Genomic DNA, 21,447 nt, shown 5'->3' on the forward strand with positions numbered 1-21,447 from the left:
TGAGCTTGATGAAGATAAGATCATTGGTCTTACCACAATAAAATTTAAAAATTCAAAAACTGTAAAGTTAAAAAGAAAGAATGATGCATGATTGAGAAACAGTGTTTAACTACCTATTGAACAAAGTGACAAAAAATATTTTAAAAGTAAACCTAGGAGGTAATGTGATTGTAAAGAATTTTAGCTTTTTCACATGTGGGAAATTTTTGCTTTCTTAAATAAGAACAAAGTCAATACAGACCATAGAGGTGATTCTAGTCAAACAAAGAATCTTCACTATCTAGGCAGATTTTACAGAAAATAAGAAAATATTTTTTTATAACCTTTCAGTATGAATAGACCAATACTCCAGGAAAAAGATCACTTCAAGAGAGAGAAAACCAAACTCTAGTAATGCATCAAATAATATTTGCTATTATAGATTTTTTAAAAAAATATTACAGATAAACTCATCAAACTTTAGCTTTGACTATAGCAAAGTTCTCTTTCTATGAACCTACTACTGCTTTCTATATCTATACACATCCCTTACAGAACAACTTCTCAGGGTGGCAAAAATGAACACTGTCATTAAGAGACGCAAGTATATATGGCCTGTCTGCACCATATAAAAACAAGAAGCAGAAAGTATAAGCTTAAAATTATGCTTAAGAATTAATTTATATCGGGGCGCCTGGGTGGCTCAGTCGTTAAGCGTCTGCCTTCGGCTCAGGTCATGATCCCAGGGTTCTGGGATCGAGCCCCGCATCGGGCTCCCTGCTCTGCGGGAAGCCTGCTTCTCCCTCTCCCACTCTCCCTGCTTGTGTTCCCTCTCTCACTGTCTCTCTCTCTGTCAAATAAATAAATAAAATCTTAAAAAAAAAAAGCATTAATTTATATCTAAGTAAGTATTCCATCTTATTTGGAAATGATCTGAGTATCTAATGAATATCAATAAATTAATTCAATTTAATTTCAGTCCAAGATCTTAAATTATCTAAAGATATTGGAACTTATCTTTAAGCTACATGCTACAAAGCATAATTACTATCGAAATAAAATTTGTTAGAATAATTCTTCCATTTGGTTAAACACAAATTTACATTTTACATAATCTTAAGCACTAAGTAGAAGTTATGTTATCTTATTTGACCAGTAAACTTGTATAAGTTTAGGAAAAACATATCCAAGTAGAATAAAATGTATATATATTTATATAAAATATATAAAATATATGTGTATATTATATTTAACATTGATAAATCAGAAGAGACATAGTTCTTTTTATTCAACCAAAATTATTAAAATAGTTTTATTTGCCAAATATTTTCCAAAATTATTTGATCTTGATTTCTTAAAATATTTGAGTTAGTTTCTATAAGAATTTTTTTACCACATTAAAAATGTTGTAAGTTCACTTTTCTTAATTTCTGGGAAGTTTAGGCATATTCAATTTATACAAGTACTTATCTTTAAGTCAATCAGAATAGAGCTCCTTTAAGAAGAGGTATATATGTATATATATATATGTATAATAATGTTCATGGCAACTTTTTTAAAAAAGCCCTTTAAAAATAGTTTTTATTTTTATCTGTGAAAATAATTTTTTTGGTGTTTTTCTTTAGCTTCATTGAGGTATAACTGACAAATGGGAATTGTGTATATTTAAGGTATGCAACTTGATGCTTTGATATACGTACACATTGTGAAATGATCACCACAATCAAGCTAATTAACATACCCATCAACTAACATAACTATTTGTTTTCTCTTCAGATCATTTCAATATTTCACTTTTTCTTTTTCTTTTTTAAAGATTTTATTTATTTACTTGAGAGAGAGAGACAGAGATAGAGAGAGAGAGCACAAGCCGGAAGGAGAAGGAGAAGTAGACTCCTTGCTGAGCAGGGAGCCAGACTCAGGGCTGGATCCCAGGACCCCGTGATCATGACCTGAGCCGAAGGCAGATGCTTAACTGACTGAGCCACCCAGGAGCCCCTCACTTTTTCTTTTTTTTTTTAAAGATTTTATTTATTTATTTATTTATTTATTTGACAGAGAGAGACAGCAAGAGAGGGAATACAAGCAAGGGGAGTGGGAGAGGGAGAAGCAGGCTCCCCGCGGAGCAGGGAGCCTGACCGGGGCTTGATCCCAGGACCCTGGGATCACGACCTGAGTGGAAGGCAGACGCTTAACCAACTGAGCCACCCAGGCGCCCCTCACTTTTTCTTTTTAATGTCATAGTCATTGAACAGCAACTCCCTATATCCCCCTCCCCTATCCCCTAGTAGCCACCATTCTATTGTCTATCTCTGTAACTTTGAATATTTTGGATGCCTCATAGATGAGGAATCATGCAGTGTTTGTCCTTCTATGACTGACTGACTTATTTCACTTAGCATAACTGTCTTCCACTTTGTTACCATAGTAGCTTTATTCATAATAGCTGAAAACAAAAACTGGAAACAAAAACAAGGTCCGTTTACAATAGCATGGCTAAATACACTGTGGAAAATTATTTCATAGAATACTATACCCAATGAAAATAAATGAACTACAGCTATATGCAACAAGAACATGAACAACTCCTCCATTTCACTTCTGAGTCAGAGAAGTCAGGCACAAATAAATACATACTACATAATTCTGTGTACAGAAAGTTAAAACAAGATTAGTCTACAGAATTAAAAGAATGGATAATGTCTCTGTGGGTTCTGTGAACTTGGGCAGGGAAGTAGTATGATGCAGAAACCAAGGAAGGAGTTAAATTTATAGAATTTCTTGGGTATTCCTCTTTCTCTTCAATGCCAATGAGTCATTGCTTCTTTCTCAAATGAAAGCAAAAAATTATTTGGCTCAATCATAGGCATACCTTAAGACAAAAATAAAATTAGCAAATAAGATTATGGAATAAGTAACTAGTTTTTAGGGAAATCGAGTTTCAGTCATACAGGATTTACCTTTGGACTCAGAAGTTAGAACTTCTTCATACAAGTCTACTCTACCCACCCATCAAGAAAAATAAAAGATAATTGGATTCAAGGAAAACATTGTGGGTATTCTGTTGTAATTCTCTGGTAGCTGATTATTATGAACAAGGCACAGGTGGGTAAGAAGCTCTAATTAAGGGGACGTGGGAGAAAATTAAAGTTATTTATTGTAATCCTGAGAAAAGAAGTCACATTATCCCAAATCTTTCTCTAAAATCATTCACACTGAAACACATAACATACGCGAAGGTACATTGCCCTTCATGAATCCCAGCAGGCATCTCCACCATGGCCTTCATGCTATTAGCTGAGCCTTAATAATGGGGAAAATGACTCTTATTTCTGAGGTTTTCCTGTTTATCTATTATAAACAGATAATATCTGTTTATCGGTATTAAACAGATAGCATTAAGAAAGTATCCTAGGACCTATGGAGTGTCAACTACTAGTTCTGCAAAATTTATAAAATTGGTTCACACAAATAAAGAAGTTGGAATCACTAAATAAAAGTGCTAGAAATTTGAATGTCCTTTCTGGCTGTGCTCTAGAGATTAGATGCAGAATCCAAGTTGTCAATGCAGAGCAGCTGGTCTAGGACAGAACATGAAACCTGGCCTGGGACCCAAAATCTAACAGATGATGACCTAGTCTTGGTTTGAGATTGTATTTGTTTCAGTTTACTATGAACCAACAACAACCAACCAATGAAGATCAAATGTGAATTCAAGTAAGTGGATGTGGCTTCCCATTGTTTCTCTAGTTTTCATGCAAGTTCAGTGATCAATGCAACCAATGCAGAACATGAAATCTGCTGGACAAGATTTGCTCAAAGACCTGGCTCTCCCCCTTTGGGCTGAAGGAGAATCACCTCGGCACCCAAGCCTGCCCAACAATGTATGAGGATATTTTTCTTCTGCTTAGACTGAAGAAGGGCAGCACCAGCACTGAAGTATATCTACTAACACATAAGGAAATTCTTGTCCTGCTACATATTTCCTATTGCATCACTGGGCTTACTTACAGCAGGACAGGCCATAGTCTCCCAAATGCAGCAAAAGAGGGATTTCTTTGGAAGTCCAGTAAGTCTGAAGGACGACAATAAGAACCTATGACCCTAGGCACATGGTATTCTTGCTGTAACAAATTCCCTGTAGGAAGTATATTTATTTAAGTGACACGTGGTGGGCTTGCTACTTTAACCTTTATGGAACCCATTACAAGGAAAATTCAACACTTATAAAAAGAAAAAGTTATAAATATTAAGAATAAGACCAAAGCCATAACTTTCAGGTAGGAATTATAAGAGGAAGCTGCCATCTTTATTGGACTTTCTCATAAGAATATTAAACAGGTGGACAGAAAGATAGACACTAATAGTCACCATAAAATAGTTACTATAAAGGAAGTTTACAGAAAATGACTGAATGGTTCCTGTAGTCATAGAAGGTACAATTAGAGCAAGATTATTGAATTTCGGGATTGGATAATTCTTAGTTGTGGAAGGCTGTCTTGTACATTGTAGGATGCTTAGCTCTGGACTTTATGCATGAGAGACCAATAGTAACATCCCTTCATCATGACTATCAAAATGGTCTCCAAATATTGCCTGAGAATACTCAGAGTGGAGAGCTCATGGAAAGCATCCTTCTAAGTTGGTAGGTGGATGGAGTTGTCAAAATGGAGGCATGGAAGAGGAAGAAAGGAGAGGTTGGAACAAATCCCAGAGATAACAAAACCCAGGCAAAATCAGTCCCAGTTGGGAACTCCTGAACTAGAGGAAAGATCCAAGAAATCAAGGAAGAATCCGAGAATAATGATTAAATCTTAAAAGAATATCAAAAGGAGAGTGGAAAATAAACTGACATTGGGGTACTTCGCTTTCAACAAACCACAGCCTTCCTAGAAGAATAAGAAATAAAGTCCCTTTTAGCTATAACTAGGTTAAGGAGTGGTATTGCCAATAAAAGGCTTTTGTCTATAAAAGCCAGCAGAGCTAAAACTCTAAGCATTTTTAGTAGTTAAATAATATTACAAATTAAAGAAAGAGCAAATCAGAAGAAGGTAATAAAGCCTCATTAAGGCTAATTATGATAAGGGTTTCCTTCCTAGAAGTGACCTTTTCAATGACAGGCCAATTTGGGTTCTCTAATTATCATATCTACTACGGAATTTTCAAATGAAGGAAACTGACTTTACAGATTTTGTAGTTAAATAAAGAAAAGAGACTAACACATCCAGGGTAATCTACCAAGCTCTTATACTTCTGTGCTATTATCTGTGAGTGCTTCTTACAGAATTTGTTCCCACTAGAAGTTGTATTGCCAACTCAACTCAGTTTAACCAGCTGACTTCAAGACTGGGGTGTGAGTGGGGACAAAGAGATTTCTCAAGACAGTCTCTTTGTCCTCAGTGAACTTGTTAACTAGTGATAGAGGTAGAAATACTCTGAAATAAATCATATTAATGTCTCCCAAGGAAATTAATAAGTTACAAACAAGGAATAAAACTGAAACCAAAGACAGGAGGAATTTAAATTCAGCAGACTGAAGTTGGGGGATGGGACACGGGTGGGGGGCGCGTTTGGGTGCTATTTTATGTAGATTTGGAACTAAGGCTGAAAACTGGTAGGAGTTCAACAGGTACTGATGTAGGATGAGCATGAAATGATACTAAATGTGGAAGGAACATTACTCAGCCATCAGAAAGGATGAATACCCACCATTTGCATCGACATGGATGGAACTGGAGGGGATTATGCTAAGTGAAATAAGTCAAGCAGAGAAAGACAATTATCATATGGTTTCGCTCATATGTGGAACATAAGGAATAGCACGGAGGACATTAAGGGAAGGAAGGGAAAACTGAAGGGGGGGAATCAGAGGGGGAGATGAACCATGAGAGACTAAGGAGTCCAGGAAACAATCTGAGGGTTTTAGAGGGGAGGGGAGTTGGGGGATGAGGTAGCCTGGTGATGGGTATAAAGGAGGGCACGTGTTGCAATGAGCACTGCGTGTTATATGCAAATAATGAATCATGGAACGCTACATCAAAAACTAATGATATACTGTATGGTGACAAACATAACATAATAAAAAAAATAAAGGTGGAAGGAACAGAAATGATGAAAGCTGAAAGGTGAAGAGGCATAGGTTCTATTTGTGGAGTGATGAGTTAATCTAGATGGCTGGAGTGTGGGATGTACGATAACACGGGTGATGTTGCTAGGCAACCAGATTGGGGTCAGTTGTGGAGAGCTTTGAATGCCAGAGTAAGGTGTATATGATTATGATTTAAAACTTCTGCCTTATTACATTGAATATTTTGGTTTTGAATTATAGACTGCTCTTGTTTCTATCCCTAGACATATTGATTATAAATGAAGAAGACATCATTACTAAATTAATGTTAATAATCTTTTCAAAAGCATAAGTACATCTGAGATTATTGACTAGTAACACTTCCAGAGTTTATATCATAACAAAATGACTTTTCAGTCTTGGTCTTGATGTTGAATTTGCATAGCAGACACACTATTTTTACTAGAATTTTAAATCCATTTTGGAATGGCTTTGAGAAAGACAGAAGAAATTATGGAGTCATTAAAGTTTTCTGAAAATCTGATTTGGACATTACCATTGTACTTGATTAATTAAGAAGCTGGTAGGTTAATGTTAAAGAAAAATGTATTTGTTTAGGCTCTATATCCAGGGCTGAAGCAATACATAGGGTAGCAAAACCCAAGACATTTATTCTATAGAGAATAGTAGAAGAGGGCTCTTTGAATGTTATTGTTAACTTTCTAGAAATGTCCATTGGACAATAGTAATAGAAAAAGCAAATACTTTATGTCATTAGATACTACGCACCCTTCAAATAAGTAAACATCCTATGTTAGCCACTAAACATTTTACCTTCCCCAGCAAATTTTGTCCTGTGGAGTTAGGAATCAAGGTTATAAAATAATGTCAGATTTATGTCAAAAAGAAACTCACAGTTTTATCAGAACTTTTCCACTGAGAAGTTCACCTCTGAAAACCCTTTTGTCAAGAGAGTTTGACCTATCCCAAAATAGTCTGAATAATCACTCCTCTAAGAAAACAAAAATGCCTTTGTGAAAGGTGCCATAAAAATATAGTTATGTAGATTTCATTATCATTGCCCTTGCTCTATTAATAGCATATTTCTGAGACACTTCATGTATGCAAAATTTAGACTAGAGGTTAAGGTCTACTTGATAATTGAAGAGAAAACAACACATCATCGAAGTCATAGTGTTTAAGTGTCTTGGTCAAGTCACTTAGTAACTGTTATTTAAATGATGAAAACTTAACTGTATTTGTGAATTTTAATCCAGAATGTTCTGTGCTTTCTGCTGAAACAGGACTGAATTAGTAACCCTTGTTGAATGATATTGTGTGTCCCATATATAACAGTCTTTTCTTCTGATTGTGTACATGTATCATTATTATACTGTCTCCTATATGAGAGTTTCTATTACAGTGCCTCTCTCACAGAAGCAGTAACATTCCACTAAGGTTAACTTTACGTTTAAATAGGTGAGAACGATATTGAAAATAAGTGAAGTAAATTCCAGTTTATCTTCACTATACAGGAAAATTCTCCTTGTGCCTGCCTATCTTTGCTCAGAAAATAGATTTACCTTCATTATGAAGATGTTTCTCAGTCATAATTCCTTCTCCCTGGTCTACTCTTAGGTACCGCAGTGTAGACACTTGGTTAGTAATCTGCGAGATCACCTTCAAGAGAAACACTTTGGAAGCCCAATAAGCTCTGGAGGCTAATGGATTCTGATTTGAGTTCAGGCTCTGCTTTTTACCAACTCTGTGTCCTGAGAAAAGTTACTTTAAGTTCTCTACGCTTCAGTTTCCTGGTTTATGCAAAGACTATAATCAGAGTACCTAGCCCATTGTGTTGCTGTAAGGTTTAGAGGGACTGTACACACAGATCTGGTCCCTGGTAGGTGTTCAGGGAAAAGTAGCAGCCACTGTTGCTGTTGTCAGTACCTGGCTAGAATTGAGCTGTGACAAGTCAGCAGTGACAGACCTGAAACTGGGGTTCTTATACTGGTGAAAGCTAAGCGTAAGAGAGAACACTGTAGAGGAGAGCTCTCAGAAGCCACCTCTCTGTGGGTGGGCGAAGTTGTCCAAGTGTAGGCAGAGAAGAGGAGGAGGGGAGAAGCTGGAGCAGAATCCCTGAGGTGACAGGGGTAGAAATGTCAGAGTAGGGAGGAAAATCAAATCAACATCAAGAATAGAGCTGAGTATATGTGGAATATAAGAAACAGCGCAGAGGATCATAGGGAGAGGGAGAGAAAACTGAATGGGAAGTCATCAGAGAGGGAGACAAACCATGAGAGACTCTTAACTCTAGGAAACAAACTGAGGGTTGTTGGAGGGGAGGTAGGTGGCGGGATGGGGCAACTAGGTGATGGGCATTAAGGAAGGCATGTGATGTAATAAGCACTGGGTGTTATACGCAACTGATGAATTATTGAACACTACATCTGAAACTAATGATATACTATGTGTTGGCTAATTGGATTTAAGTAAAAAATTTTAAAAATAATAAAATTAAATAAATCTTAAAAAAACTTTTTATATATGAAAAAAAAAAGAATGGAGTTGAGTATGCCTGTGGGCAACTGAGAAAGGTCGTAAAAAGGAAATTCTTTCTTAGCAGAATCAGAAACTAGGGAATATAGCAAAGCAAGGAAGTCAGCAATAACACTAACCTCTCACATGAGGACTTTACACGTTCATAGCACAGTCACAGCTATGAATTTAGGGTGAGGTAGACCCATCACCAAGCCCATATAATGCCTACAACCTCACTGTTTAGAAAGTGGAAAAACCTGAAAACCCCACTGACACATAAATTTGTAACCTTCACGTTTTCAAAATCACCTCACTGTATTTCTAACCATACATTAGAAAAGGGAAGCATGTAATTGCCCAGATTTCTAACCTGTGGGAAAAGGACTCACAATAACTAACTCTCTCATGTTCTCCTAGAGAGCCTAGAAGTAATAAGCTCCCTTCCTCAGCACTGCTGCACTGTCAGCATGGCCAGTTATCAGTGCCTGAGCAATCGTAAACCCTAACGCTGGCTGGCTAGCTGCTGGACCAGGGCCACCAGGCAGTGCCAGAGGGGTTAATATAGTGTGCTGAGATGTACTTCCCCTAAGGCTACAAATGTTGACTCTTCAGTGGTTGCTAAGGGGGAGAAATAGCCTCTTCACTGGCAAACAGGCTTCATCAGGGAAAATTGAGCTCTTGGTCATCCAGGCATTTTATTGGACTCTGTGAATCACCGATCAGCCAGGAATGAATGTGAAAGCACCTAGGATCCTAAGCCCGCTGATTGGCTCTTTCAACAAAGACAAATGAAGAACCAGTCACCCTCAATGAAGGAGGCCACAAAAGAGATCCGTCCTGCTAACTACGGTCTCTCCTGTTTCTGTCCCTGGAGGACCATGGAGGTAAAAGCTGCCATAAACCACAGTTCCTTAAAGACAGCAGAAGAGAGTGCAGGAAACAAGGATGGATTGAATCACCCAGCGTCCTTCAAGAACTCTCAGGCTGGGCTCACAGAGGATAAGAATATTGAGATTACTGGAGTCCTCATTTTTCAGAAGCTACATCAAAATGATTGAGACATGACACACATAAGAAATAAGGAATCTTAGCCTTGGAAAGAAATTCAAGTCCATTTACTCCACCCACCCCCAAACCATTTTATAAATGGGAAATTTGAGGCTGAGAGAGGTGCAGGAAAGTGTCCAAGGTCAGATTGTTTATTAAAAGCAGGACTGGAACTGGAGTCTGTGACTGTGTACTCCCAACCTGATGCTGAGTAGACCATGGTGCCATGTGAGGGTGTACTGGACAAATAGCAGAAAGCATAACCACTTACAAGCAAATGTGAGCAGTCAGAACAAAGAGCCTTCACAAACAATACATACTTAAATCAGAACAGGGGGCTTGTATGACAAAAATGCCTTTCAACCAAACTGTAAGATTTTGAGAGGCCCCAGGGATGAAAATGCTGTCTTTGGTTGCTTAATGGAGACTTAGCTGGAAAGTTAGAGAAGATCCAATTCTGATCCAGTACATATTGAGAGCACCTTTGCTAACATCCAAGATGAAATAATAGAAACCAGTTTATTCTCTCTCCTAGAAAAGAAAAAAAAAAAAAGACAAAACACGTACAAGAAGTGAAGCAATGGTTTTCAAGTAATTTGGACATCAGGTAACCAAGGACACTGATTCTTGAGAATAGGAAAAAAAATAGGTGAGTCCTGTGATGGCCCCATCTTACAACGTGGAGACAGTTTTCAGGCTATAGGACAGGTGGGTGAGCCCAGGTAGAGTCCCATTAATTTTCTGGGCTGGGATTCTAGGGAGGCTAAGGTGGTTAGAATCCATAAAGCAGAGTACTAGAGAGAGAGCACTACAGAGAAAGAAAACTTAGAGATTTTCAGAAAGTGTCCTAAGAGTCTTCAGTTGCGTACTGAACAGTGAAAGTATGGGGTGGACACACAAATGGTGGTGTATCCATATGACAGCTCCCCCTATTTGAAAATCATACTATCCAGTTAAATATTTTCCCATTTTTTAACACAATCATCTACTGACCATGGCATTCTCCCAAATCCTCCATAAATTTGTCACCAAGACTTTTGGATTCAACATAGTCTTTGAAACCATGATTAATTTTGAATTATCAGCCTTATTTTTATTTGCTTTAGCCATGGGAAGTCACTTAACTGCTGTCTCAGTTCTCTCTCTGGTAAATGAGGACAACAAAATTTTGGAGTTTTTGTAGGAATTCAATGAGATAATTTACCTAGCACAATGGCTAGTCATGGGAGATGTGCAACAAATGGCAGTAATGTAGAGGTTCAAAGAGGGGATTCTGGAATTGGAAGACTTGATTTTGGAAAGAATTTACAGTTATAACATATAATCTATGTTCAGATAAGACACGTAAGCTTCTGAGCCCTAATCTCTCAATCATAAATAGAAATTATCATAATAGTCACTACTTTATTAAATGGATTTGAGAATTAAATGAGAAAATACAAAGTAGCTCCTGATGTACCAGGCACATGGTAGATGCTCCATCAACATTGCAAGTTATATTGTTATTCTCTTTCTCACCCTCTTCCTTCCGCCACCCATCACCTGCCATCCTCCAGGGGTGAGTTCCCATCACTCATACATCATTTGTTCCATCAACTTCTCTGGCCTTAGATGACCCTATCACTCCTGATCCTTCACTCTATTCTCTAGCAGCCCAAACTCAGTTCCAGCTGACTGCAAATCATTTCCCGAATGCAACTGTTTTCTACAGGTTTTAATTCTAAATTTCACCTCTTTAATAACAACCTCATTTCTTCCTGACCTCCTACTTTCCAATCCCAATTTCCCTGCTCTCATAAAGTTCCACCAGGCCTAGTTATAAAGAGTAGGATTTCAAAGGACATTCAATGGGAATTCAATGGACATAACTGCCACCAGTCTCACTGGCTTTTACCTTTTTTGACCTGTGGGTTCCTGTTGGTTGTGCAGCCTTAAAATAAGGCCTACAGTCTGGCCAAGGACATTTGATCAGCCATGGCTTAATCAAGATATTATATCCTTCAGTGGGTTTGAAATTCCCATAGCCCTCACAAAGTTTAGCTGATAGATTGGGAAAGCATCATTCACTTCTACAGATTTTACTCTTTGGCTCTGTTAATACTCTCTTGGCAGGAGGAAGAACCTGAGATGTGGAATTTAATGAGATCATTTGATGGCATGGCATTGATAATAGGGCATTGTTGCTTTCCTCCCTGGCTCCCTATTTAAACCTCTGAGGTGCCCAAGAATTTCTGATTTAATTGAGTTGGGAGGCCTGACCATTGGTGGTTTTGGAAATGTTGCTGTGATGATTTTAATATTCAGCTAGAGCTAAAAACCACTGCAGTAGAGGGAAAGATGAGATTATTAGAACAGTTTCGTTTATCTAATCCCAAGAACTCAATTATAGGAAACTTACTCTTCTGTGGTGTGCTAGAGCTGGCTTTTACAAGCTCATGAAAACTGATCGTTGAAATTTCAGAAATTTCGCTAGCCAATTAGTGTCTCATTGGTAGACTGAAAGTAGTCACATAGGAGCATTTACACATTGATAAATACTACAAATCAGGGTGTCCCTCCCCAGCTGATTGTGAACTATTACTAGCACACGACTGCTCTAGTCTTCAGTTCATTTCCCTTCCACCTTGCTTGTCCTTGAATCAAATAATACATAATTAAAAGCACTCTCCGTTTAATATCATCTCAGATCAAAGTTTTTTCCTATTGTTCACTATGAAATTTCTCTGCTTCCTCTTCTTTAAAATAGAAATTTAAAAGTCTAGTACTATTGCTGCCATAATAGTCGATGAATACTTTCATAAATAGGAACCAAGAGAGTTGAGGAAAAGGATCCACTTTCTATGCAAGTCTATTTACTCCCATTTGTTCATTGGTCTGATAATTTCTAGTTCTATTGATCTCTTAGATTTACTGGTCTAATTTTCATGGCTCTCCAAACCTACCAGCAATCCTTCCAGTTCTACAACACAGGAGTTATTGTTTTCCATATATTTTATTGCAAGCAGTGTAAAAGAAAATAATACTTATCCTAAGTAGACATGAGAACACAGAATATCAAGAAGGAAATGACCTTAGAAGTTATCTAGCCCAACCCCCTCATTTTGTGAATGGCCCAACAGGCCCAGAGAGTTAAGTGACTTACCCACGATCATACCTCACATCTAAGCTAGTTCACTTTTTCCATGCCCTTGCACTTCAAAGTGGTCTGCCCACCGGCAGCACTGACATCACCTACAGAATCTCAGGCCTTTCTCCAGACCTACTGTATAAGAATCTGTATCTCAACAAGATTCCAAGGTTATATGAGTGAATTAAGGTTTAAAAAGTACTAACTTGCCCAATAATTCTACTTCTGGGCATATGCTCAGAAGAATTAAAAGCAGGGTCTCAAAGAGGTATTTGTACACCCATGTTCATAGCAGTTTTATTCACAATAGCCAGAAAGTAGAAACAACTCAAGTATCCATTAATGGAAAAATGGACAAACAAAGTGTGGTATATGCTTAAAATGGAATATTATTCAGTCTTAAAAAGGAGGGAAATTCTCACACATTTTAAAATATGGATGAAACTTGAGGACATTATGTTAAGTAAAAGAAGCCATCACAAGAACACAAATACTGTATGACTTATATGAAGTACCTAGAGTCAAATTCATAGAGACAAAAAGTAGAATGGTGGTTTCCAGGGGCCAGAGAGAAGAGGGAATAAAGACTGGTGGTTTAAAGAATTTCAGTTTTAAAATGAAAAGAGTTCTGGAGATTGGTTATACAACAATGTGAACGTACTTAACTTACTGAACTATACACTTAAAATGGTTAAGATGATAAATTTTATGTTATGTATATTTCAACATATTTAAAAAAAAAACTTCACTAAAAAAAAAAGAAGGAGGAGGAGCATGAATCTATACCGATTTGATTCTGTTTTTTTGGAAGGTCTTATTCAAGAATGAAGCAGATGTCAAGTGGAGATAAAGCCAGGTAAGAAGACTACTGAGATGAGTTGCATAAAAATATTTTCCATTTATTTAAAATTTATTTTGCTTAGGCTTTCTGCTAGCTCAGATTCCTCACGGCAACCTTCAGGTAAGTATTACTTAAGCCTCATGTAATTAATAAGGTGACCAACTCATCCTAGCTTGCCTGGCACTCCCACTTTTAGCATGAAAAGTCCCATGTCCCAGTAAAACCCTCAGTCCTGAGCAAATTGGGACAGTTGGCCACCCTAGTTATTAATGAATCTTAGAGACGTTACATAGCAAAGTGGAGCTAAGATTCAAACTCAGATCTGATTGAAAAAAGAACCAAAGAACTATAATTAAATGAATAAGAAAAAGAGAAGAGTGACCATAAAACCTCTCTGCTGATGTCATTGTCATAATAAGATAATTGTACCATAAAATCTCTTCCTACAAGTCTGGGTTTAGATTTAAAAGAAATTTAATCTGCCATGTCAAATATTCTTAGTTAACTGGCTTCTCTGTCCCTATTAAATATATGTCATTATGACCATTAATATTCTGGAAAGTTTGCAGACAGCTGCTCTTCAAGGCAAAGACAAATCTCTGATCTGTGTGTCATGTTTAGAATGACTTGGAGCACAGGGTAGAAACAACAGGCAATGACCCCATGGAGTACCATCAGGGCTGTAATTGGTATTTGCCTAAAACTTTCTCAATGAAGGACTTTGGAGGGGAGAGTCTGAGCTTTTACAATCACTGTAGGGGCACCTGGGTGGCTCAGTCATTAAGCGTCTGCCTTCGGCTCAGGTCATGATCCCAGGGTCCTGGGATCGAGCCCCCACATCGGGCTCCCTGCTCGGCGGGAACCCTGCTTCTCCCTCTCCCACTCCCCCGGCTTGTGTTCCCTCTCTCGCTGTGTCTCTCTCTGTCAAATAAATAAATAAAATCTTTAAAAAAATAAAATAAAATAAAATCACTATAAAAAAAAAATCACTGGTAACCTCGAGCAACATTCAAAATACAGGCTGCCAACTGGATGGGCAAAGATGTTTGTGCTGCAGTGACAGAATGACCCTATTTGAATTTTCCTGCATTTCACCAGACAGGTAGCAGAGATGGGCAGAGGGAACAATAAAGCCAGAGGAGTGGAGTTCGCCTGAGATCCTAATAATCCATTTGAGCTGAGAAATCTCAGACTCATTCACACATCTGCCCTGTCTCTATCTTCTTCGGTCTCGGGTGCTAAAAGGGAGGAATTATTAAGAAGTGAAAGGTGGTAAGAATAACGGGAGGAAAGGGGAATGTTCCACTTCCAGAAAAAGAGATTAAGAATGAGAGCACTGGCCATCCATTACCTAAGGAAGTGAGACTGCCTGCGCCCCCAGGATACTTCCGAGTAACACAGAAAGCGGATTCCCTATACTTCACTATAGATCGAGAAATATGATGCTGTGAGGTCTGAGGAAACTTCACAACCTTGTCTGATGTTGCTTTGTTTGTTTTTCATTCTGTTCACTCAGAATGAGTGACGTTCTGAGTTAGTACGAAAGCCCTGAAGTCATGGGTAGAGGGAGGACAGCTCCACATACTGCTCCACCACCGTGGGGGGGGGGGGGAAGGGGGGGCAAAGGGTTGCGAGAGAACTCTCCAGGTATTATCCGTGGAAAGAGAACAGAGTGCTAGCTCCCTTGAGCTTGTAGAAAGAGAAAGTATAGCTCTTAGAAAGAGCTGGCCTTGAATGAAATAAAGAAGTGGCCCAGGAAACTCATCCCAAGGCCTTTCCCTTGTAGGTCCACTGAGAAATTCTCTCATCCATTCACAAACAGACCAAGCAGAAATGGGTGCAGCCGAGTTAGTGATAGACTAGAGCTTCACTCAGCCTTTTCCTTCTACAGCACACTCGACAAATGATGTTCACATTGCCCACTCATTGTGAATGAGTGAAAACTCCCATGACGGCCTACAAGGCTACTCTAAATTGCCTGTGTGATTTCTGCAAATTCAGTTTTGCAAAACAGAATGCCAGTGAGTGAGAGGGATGTTACATGGATGTATGCCGATTTCCTTCAAATGTATTTGATGATGACCAAAAAAAGGCGACTTGGCTGCCAAACTTAATTCTTTATCAAGTCAAGAATGACTTCTCTCACACAAAGATTTGGACACATATGTTCATAGCATCATTATTCTCAAGAGCCAACAAGTGGAAAGCACCCAAATGTCCACTGACTGAGGAATGGATAAACAACATGTGGTAATATATCCATGAATACTATTCAGCAAGAAAAGGAAACAAAGTAGTACAAATGGCTGAAACTCAAAAACATTATGCTAAGTTAAAGAAGCCAGACACAAAAGAACATATATTATATGATTTCATTTATACAGCATGTCAAGAAAAAGCAAATACATAGTGACAGAAAGTAGATTAGTGGGTGCCCTGGGACTGGGGGTGGGAATGGGAATAACTGTAAATGGGCATGGGGTTTTCTTTAGGCTGCCGGAAGTGTTTTAAAATTAGATTTTGGTGATGGTTAGACAACTCTGTAAATATACTAAAATTTATTAAAGTGTACATTTAAAAATGGGATAATTTTATGTCATATAAATTATATCCCAATAACTTGCTTTTAAAGAAAAGATTACTTGGGAAAGAAAAACTGGCTCATAACATTACTCATAACTGATACAGACTGGTCTTGCATAGGTCTGCCAAAATCTCTTACCTCCAAAGCTGTTCTCTGGCATCTCCTGGCACTTAGCTCAGAATTTTAAAAATGTACTTTGTGTCTCCTCCTTTGTTGATAGAAGTGTGGCACCATCCCCTGTGACACATTACCACATTTTTGTAAATATAATCAACCCCATTACACTTGCAGGATTGCTTGAAACTAAACAATCTATTCTAGAAGCAGAGAAACCAGAAGGTGTTGTACATGGGTAACTTTCAAAGACAAAATACAGGAAATAAAATGTAAACTGTGCTGTCATAATTTACCCATTGTGTTTCCTTGGGGCATTTTCCCCACCAGAAAAAAAAAAAAAAGGATAATAATAATGTTTTCTGGGCATTAAAGACTGTTTATATTAAAGAATATTTCTTAGTGTGAAATGAGAACATAAAGGTGATATTTGCTATTGACACTTGGTTTAAATAATCCTGTGTTGCAAATGACTTGCAAACTCACAGTTTTAATAAATTTCTATTGCCATATACAGATCTGAGAAAATATGATAAACAGATTACAAGTTACAATAACTTTTGTAGTGGTACAATGTTATGAAGCCAAGCTTAGCATGTTTAAATCTTACTTAGGTCACATCTCTGATTACAATGAAAAGAAAACTAAAATATGCAAGTTGGAAGGGAACTAAAATATCATCTAGCTAATTCTCCCAGCTGAGGGAACAAAGGACTATAATGATCAGCTTGCTCCAAATCTCACAGAGTAGGGAAGGCAATTCAGGACACTGAGGCCAGGTCTCATGACTCATGGTCACGTGCTCTTTTCATTATTCCTGTAGTGCCCAGAGCATGCACGTGGAGGTGACACTTTGGAGAAATATGGATAAGAGAGGGGTTTCCACTCTGAGGACACCTCAGATTCAGTTAGAAAGAACTAGGGTAGACGTGGCAAACTGTCCTTCCATGGACTAAATGCAGTCCCACAGACCAGTCTTCTTAACCAACAAAGATTTTTAATAAGATTTTAAATTAATTTTTAGAATTTGGAGACTTTATCTATAAATTCATATTTCCCACCTTTTTTTGAGAATTGGAACTTTGGCCACACTGGGCCAGCTGTCTTCTCTGACAGCCGTCACTGGACGTTGAGTGGTGGCTGTCCTGTTTAGAAGGGCCTTTCCTTCCTTTATTTAGTGTGTGGTTTTTGTTCTGGCACCTGATCTACCTCTTTCATTTCCAATATCCAGACCCTAGTAGGCATTTGAGTTTGTGCCCTGAGCTAGGGGATCAGGGACTACTGACTCCGTAAGCTGTCTGTATTAAGGTGGAACTTGTGAGACAGCCTGGAGGTTGGCTCAGGTCTTAGCCTTTCTGGTTGGCTGTGATTTATGCAAAGGAAAACTCTTGGGACTACGTATCAGCAACAGGTTTATTAGGGACATACTTAGTAATCGGTGTTTTTCTGTTTTGCTATTTTAGGTTTTTTTTTTCAAAGAGAGAGCACTGGATATTCTAGGACAGATTTGTTCTCCACATTTGTGGGGCCTTGAGTAAGAATGCAGATAAAGGCCCGTGTACGCTCTTCCTAAATTTTTAGAAGTTCCAAACTTAAGCTAACAGACCATTCAACGAGATAAGAATCTATACTCCATTGACAAATGTACACACATTACATGAAATCTAGTTTTCAATGTAAAGTTCTCAGATAATTTGGAGTTCTGGACCCGAACAAGCTAGCATGTGGAGAGCTGGCAACTTGGCCCTACCCCACAGCCCACCCCACCTCTTCCCATCCCGTGCCCACCCTCTACCACAGTGGCTTCAGGAACACTTATGCGGACATCAGCCATCATACCCAGCTCTGCCCTCACCCCTCCCCTCATACAACATCCTCTGGCCAGTCCTCAGCCCTAGAGAATCTCACACAGGTTGGTGACAAGGATGAGTGAACTCTGTGGTCAAATCCAGCTCATGACCTGTGTTTGTATGGCTTTTGAGCTAAGGATGGTTTTCATATATTTAAAAGTTTTCATATTTAAAAAAAAAATACAAAGAGTATGTAACAGAGACTCTAAGTGACCCACAAAGCCCAAAATATTCACTATCTTGCCCTTTACATAAAAGCTTTGCCTACCTCTACTCTAAGGCCCAAGGCAGGGTTTCTTCTCACTTGGATGGAAGGGCGGTATCACGCGCATCCTTCTAAAACTACCATGGAGACAATTCGAAGTCTATTTGCCTCCTCCAAAACCCCTTCCTGACCCTGGAGGAAACCCTCTCTCCTACCTTTTGTGGTTTCCTCCTGATGAGGATCTGAATGGGGCCAGGGTAGAGGCCACATACTGAACACCTACTCTGAGTCAGGCACCGTGCTAAGGAGTCCACACAGGTTGCCTGATTCTAGCCTCTCAGGCCGACTCCTGTCAAGGATGGAAACTGGGGGGACAAACCCAGGGAGTCCGGACATGTGAAGGAGTCTGGCACTCTCGTGTTTGCTGACATCAGCATTATCATCCACAGCGTCATCTTAGTTTAAGTGGATGATGACAACGATGACAATGATGGAAAGGAGAATCGATCGTTTTTACAAAGTAGTTTCAGTTAAGTGCAAAAATGACTCTTTTCTTCGTCCCCACAGCAAAGGGATTCGGGAGCTTAGTTGAAGCTCCCAAGTTGGGAGTTCAGGAGCCTAGAGACCGCCGTGATTAAATTCCACCTCTGTTTCTCCTCTGTGTCTCTCTAAGGAGAGAGACAGATGGTGTGTCAGACGAAAGAAGATCACGGGGAGATGAATCTGACACTGGCTCACAGGCAGCTTGCTGAGGCTGGTGGCCTTGAATGGACTCAAATACTTACATTAGAAGAGACTGCATCAGGGAGTTGGCACGCCATGAGGCTGGGGCAGCTCACCTCCCAATATCCGGAGGGACTCTGCTCTGCTATTTCCTCGCACCACGGAAAGCAGCACTTTCCCAGAGGAAAACAGGCTCTTCCCTCAGAAAGGCATCAGTTCAGATCCCTGAAGGGAGATGAGAACAAAGAAACCTTAGAGAACTTCGATCAAGACCTTTGAGGTTTATCTGATTTTCTTACAGCGGCACAGAAGGCTTTTATTTTTTTATAAGCGATGGCAAAAGCGCCACTGTAATTGAATAAATCAAAGGAGTAGGAGGTTGGTTTTTAGGGGCTTTTTTCAGTAAGAAATAGTTTTATCTATCACTAATATAGAAAAACTTGGCTGGACTCTCGTAGAGAATTAAGTGAAAAATTCCAAAATCAGAAAAGTGCGGAGGGAAACATAAAAAAAGGCACATAACGCTCATCACCTCGATGGAGTAACATTTTGTCATAGTTGTTTCAGACCTTTTAAAAAAAATAATAAATTAAATATTATTTCTAAAGCTGAATTTCCCTTTTTACCCACATCTCCCTACAACCCCACTGTGGGGGCTGTTACCTTATAAATTACAGTAACAAAATCTTAATGCCGAATTATTGTTCCTTAGAATAAATCTTATTTGCTCATATATATATGTGTGTGTAGTACTGGACTAAATTATTTGTATGATATCATCTATAACTTGTGCATTTATGTTCATTAGTAATATTAGACTATAATTATAGTCTTAAAAATGAGTTAGGTAACTTACCTCTTTTTTCTATTCTCTGAAACAGCTTGCATATTAAAGAGATGATTTATTTCTATTTAGTTTTGGAGAAATTCACCTATAAAACTGTCTTCTGTTGTCATAATTTTTTACTATTAATCCATTTTTTAAAATTTTCATTCTGTTAGTTTTTAAACATCTTCTTTGGTTTTGGGGGACTTGGGGTTTACTTATAGTTTCCATCTCATTCAGATTTTTTGGTTTATTGGCAAAAATTGCTTATGGCATTCTTTTGGTGTATCTTAAAAATTCAACACTATTTGTAATATTTTCCCTTTCCTATTCCTTTCACTATTTATTTGTGATTTTCTTCCTTTTCTCAATTAATTTCATCAAGTTGTTTTATTATTCAAATAATGAGATTTTTACTTTTGATAATTTCACTTTTATTCTTTGTCTCATTAATTTCTGATGCATCCTTTTCCTATATTTTTTCTGTTTGCTCTGGTTTTTTCTATTCTAACTCTTGAAAACTTATCCCATTTATTTTCATTATTCTGTTTAAATAAATACATCACACAATTTTATATGCAATTCCTTTGTTTTCTTCAAAACAAAATATTTTGAATTTTCAACTATGATTACCTCTAACTTATGAGTTGTTAAGTGTTCCCTTGCTTTCAAATAAATTTATTTTTGAAACCTTTTCAATTAATTCTTATTTAATTGTCTTGGGTAACCGAATGCACTCTGCATGATATCAGTTCTTTGGAGTCTGTCGGGAGTTCCATTGTGCCATTATTGAAGGTTCATTTGGGTAAATGTTTTTTGTGCATGCTTGAAAATAATTTAGGTCCTCTATTTGATGCTAAGTTCTATATAGGGACTGGATCAAGCTAATTAAATGCATTATTCATATTACTACAATGCTACTATTTTTTTTCTTCATGAGCTATCAATTTCTGAAAATGTTATATTAAAGTCTCCTTCTGTGATTGTATTAATGTAGTAAATTGCACTGATTGATTTTCTATTGTTAAACTACCCTTGCATTCCTGAAATAAATCCTATTAGGTTATAATTATTTTTTTTATTCAATTTGCTAAGGATTTACTTAAGATTTTTGTTTCTATATTTATAAGAGAGATTAACCTGCACATTTCCTTTATTGTAATAACCTTGCCATACAAGGAATTAGGAAATGTCCCTTCTTTTTCAGTTCTCTGGAAGATATTGAGTTGGATTGTTGTTATTTTTGTCATTAATGTTTGGAAGATTTATCAGAGAAACCATCAGGGTTAGTAGTTTTCTTTGTGGGAAGCCTTTTGAAAGTGGATTAGTTTTCTTGATAGATATGAGAATTCAGATGTTCTCCTTTTTCTTGGGTCAGTTTTTTTTTTTTTTTTTCTTTTTTCCCTTGGGTCAGTTTTGATAAGTTCTATTTTTCAAGGAATTTGTCTATTTCAATGAAATAGTCAAACTAGCATAAAGTTGTTCATAATATTTTTGCTAATTTTTGATATCTGTAGGATTTATAGCCATGTCCTCATTTTTTTTA

At 37.9% G+C, this 21,447-nt stretch overlaps 1 protein-coding gene across 2 annotated transcripts in view; it reads right to left on the reverse strand.

Moving 5' to 3' along the window:
* The window catches only part of PLAAT1 (phospholipase A and acyltransferase 1), a 199,930-nt gene that overhangs the window by 120,729 nt on the left and 57,754 nt on the right, over positions 1-21,447 (reverse strand). For both annotated transcript variants that reach the window (XR_004299809.1, XM_032406901.1), the window contains exons 2-3: positions 19,138-19,300; positions 16,322-16,420 (exon numbers count right to left, since the gene is read on the reverse strand). The gene's annotated coding sequence lies outside the window, so the exon portion shown is untranslated. The remainder of the gene's footprint in view (positions 1-16,321; positions 16,421-19,137; positions 19,301-21,447) is intronic.

The sequence above is a fragment of the Phoca vitulina genome, unplaced genomic scaffold (genome assembly GCF_004348235.1).
Source record: "Phoca vitulina isolate PV1807 unplaced genomic scaffold, GSC_HSeal_1.0 scaffold8, whole genome shotgun sequence".
In the NCBI taxonomy this organism is placed as follows: Eukaryota; Metazoa; Chordata; class Mammalia; order Carnivora; family Phocidae; genus Phoca; species Phoca vitulina.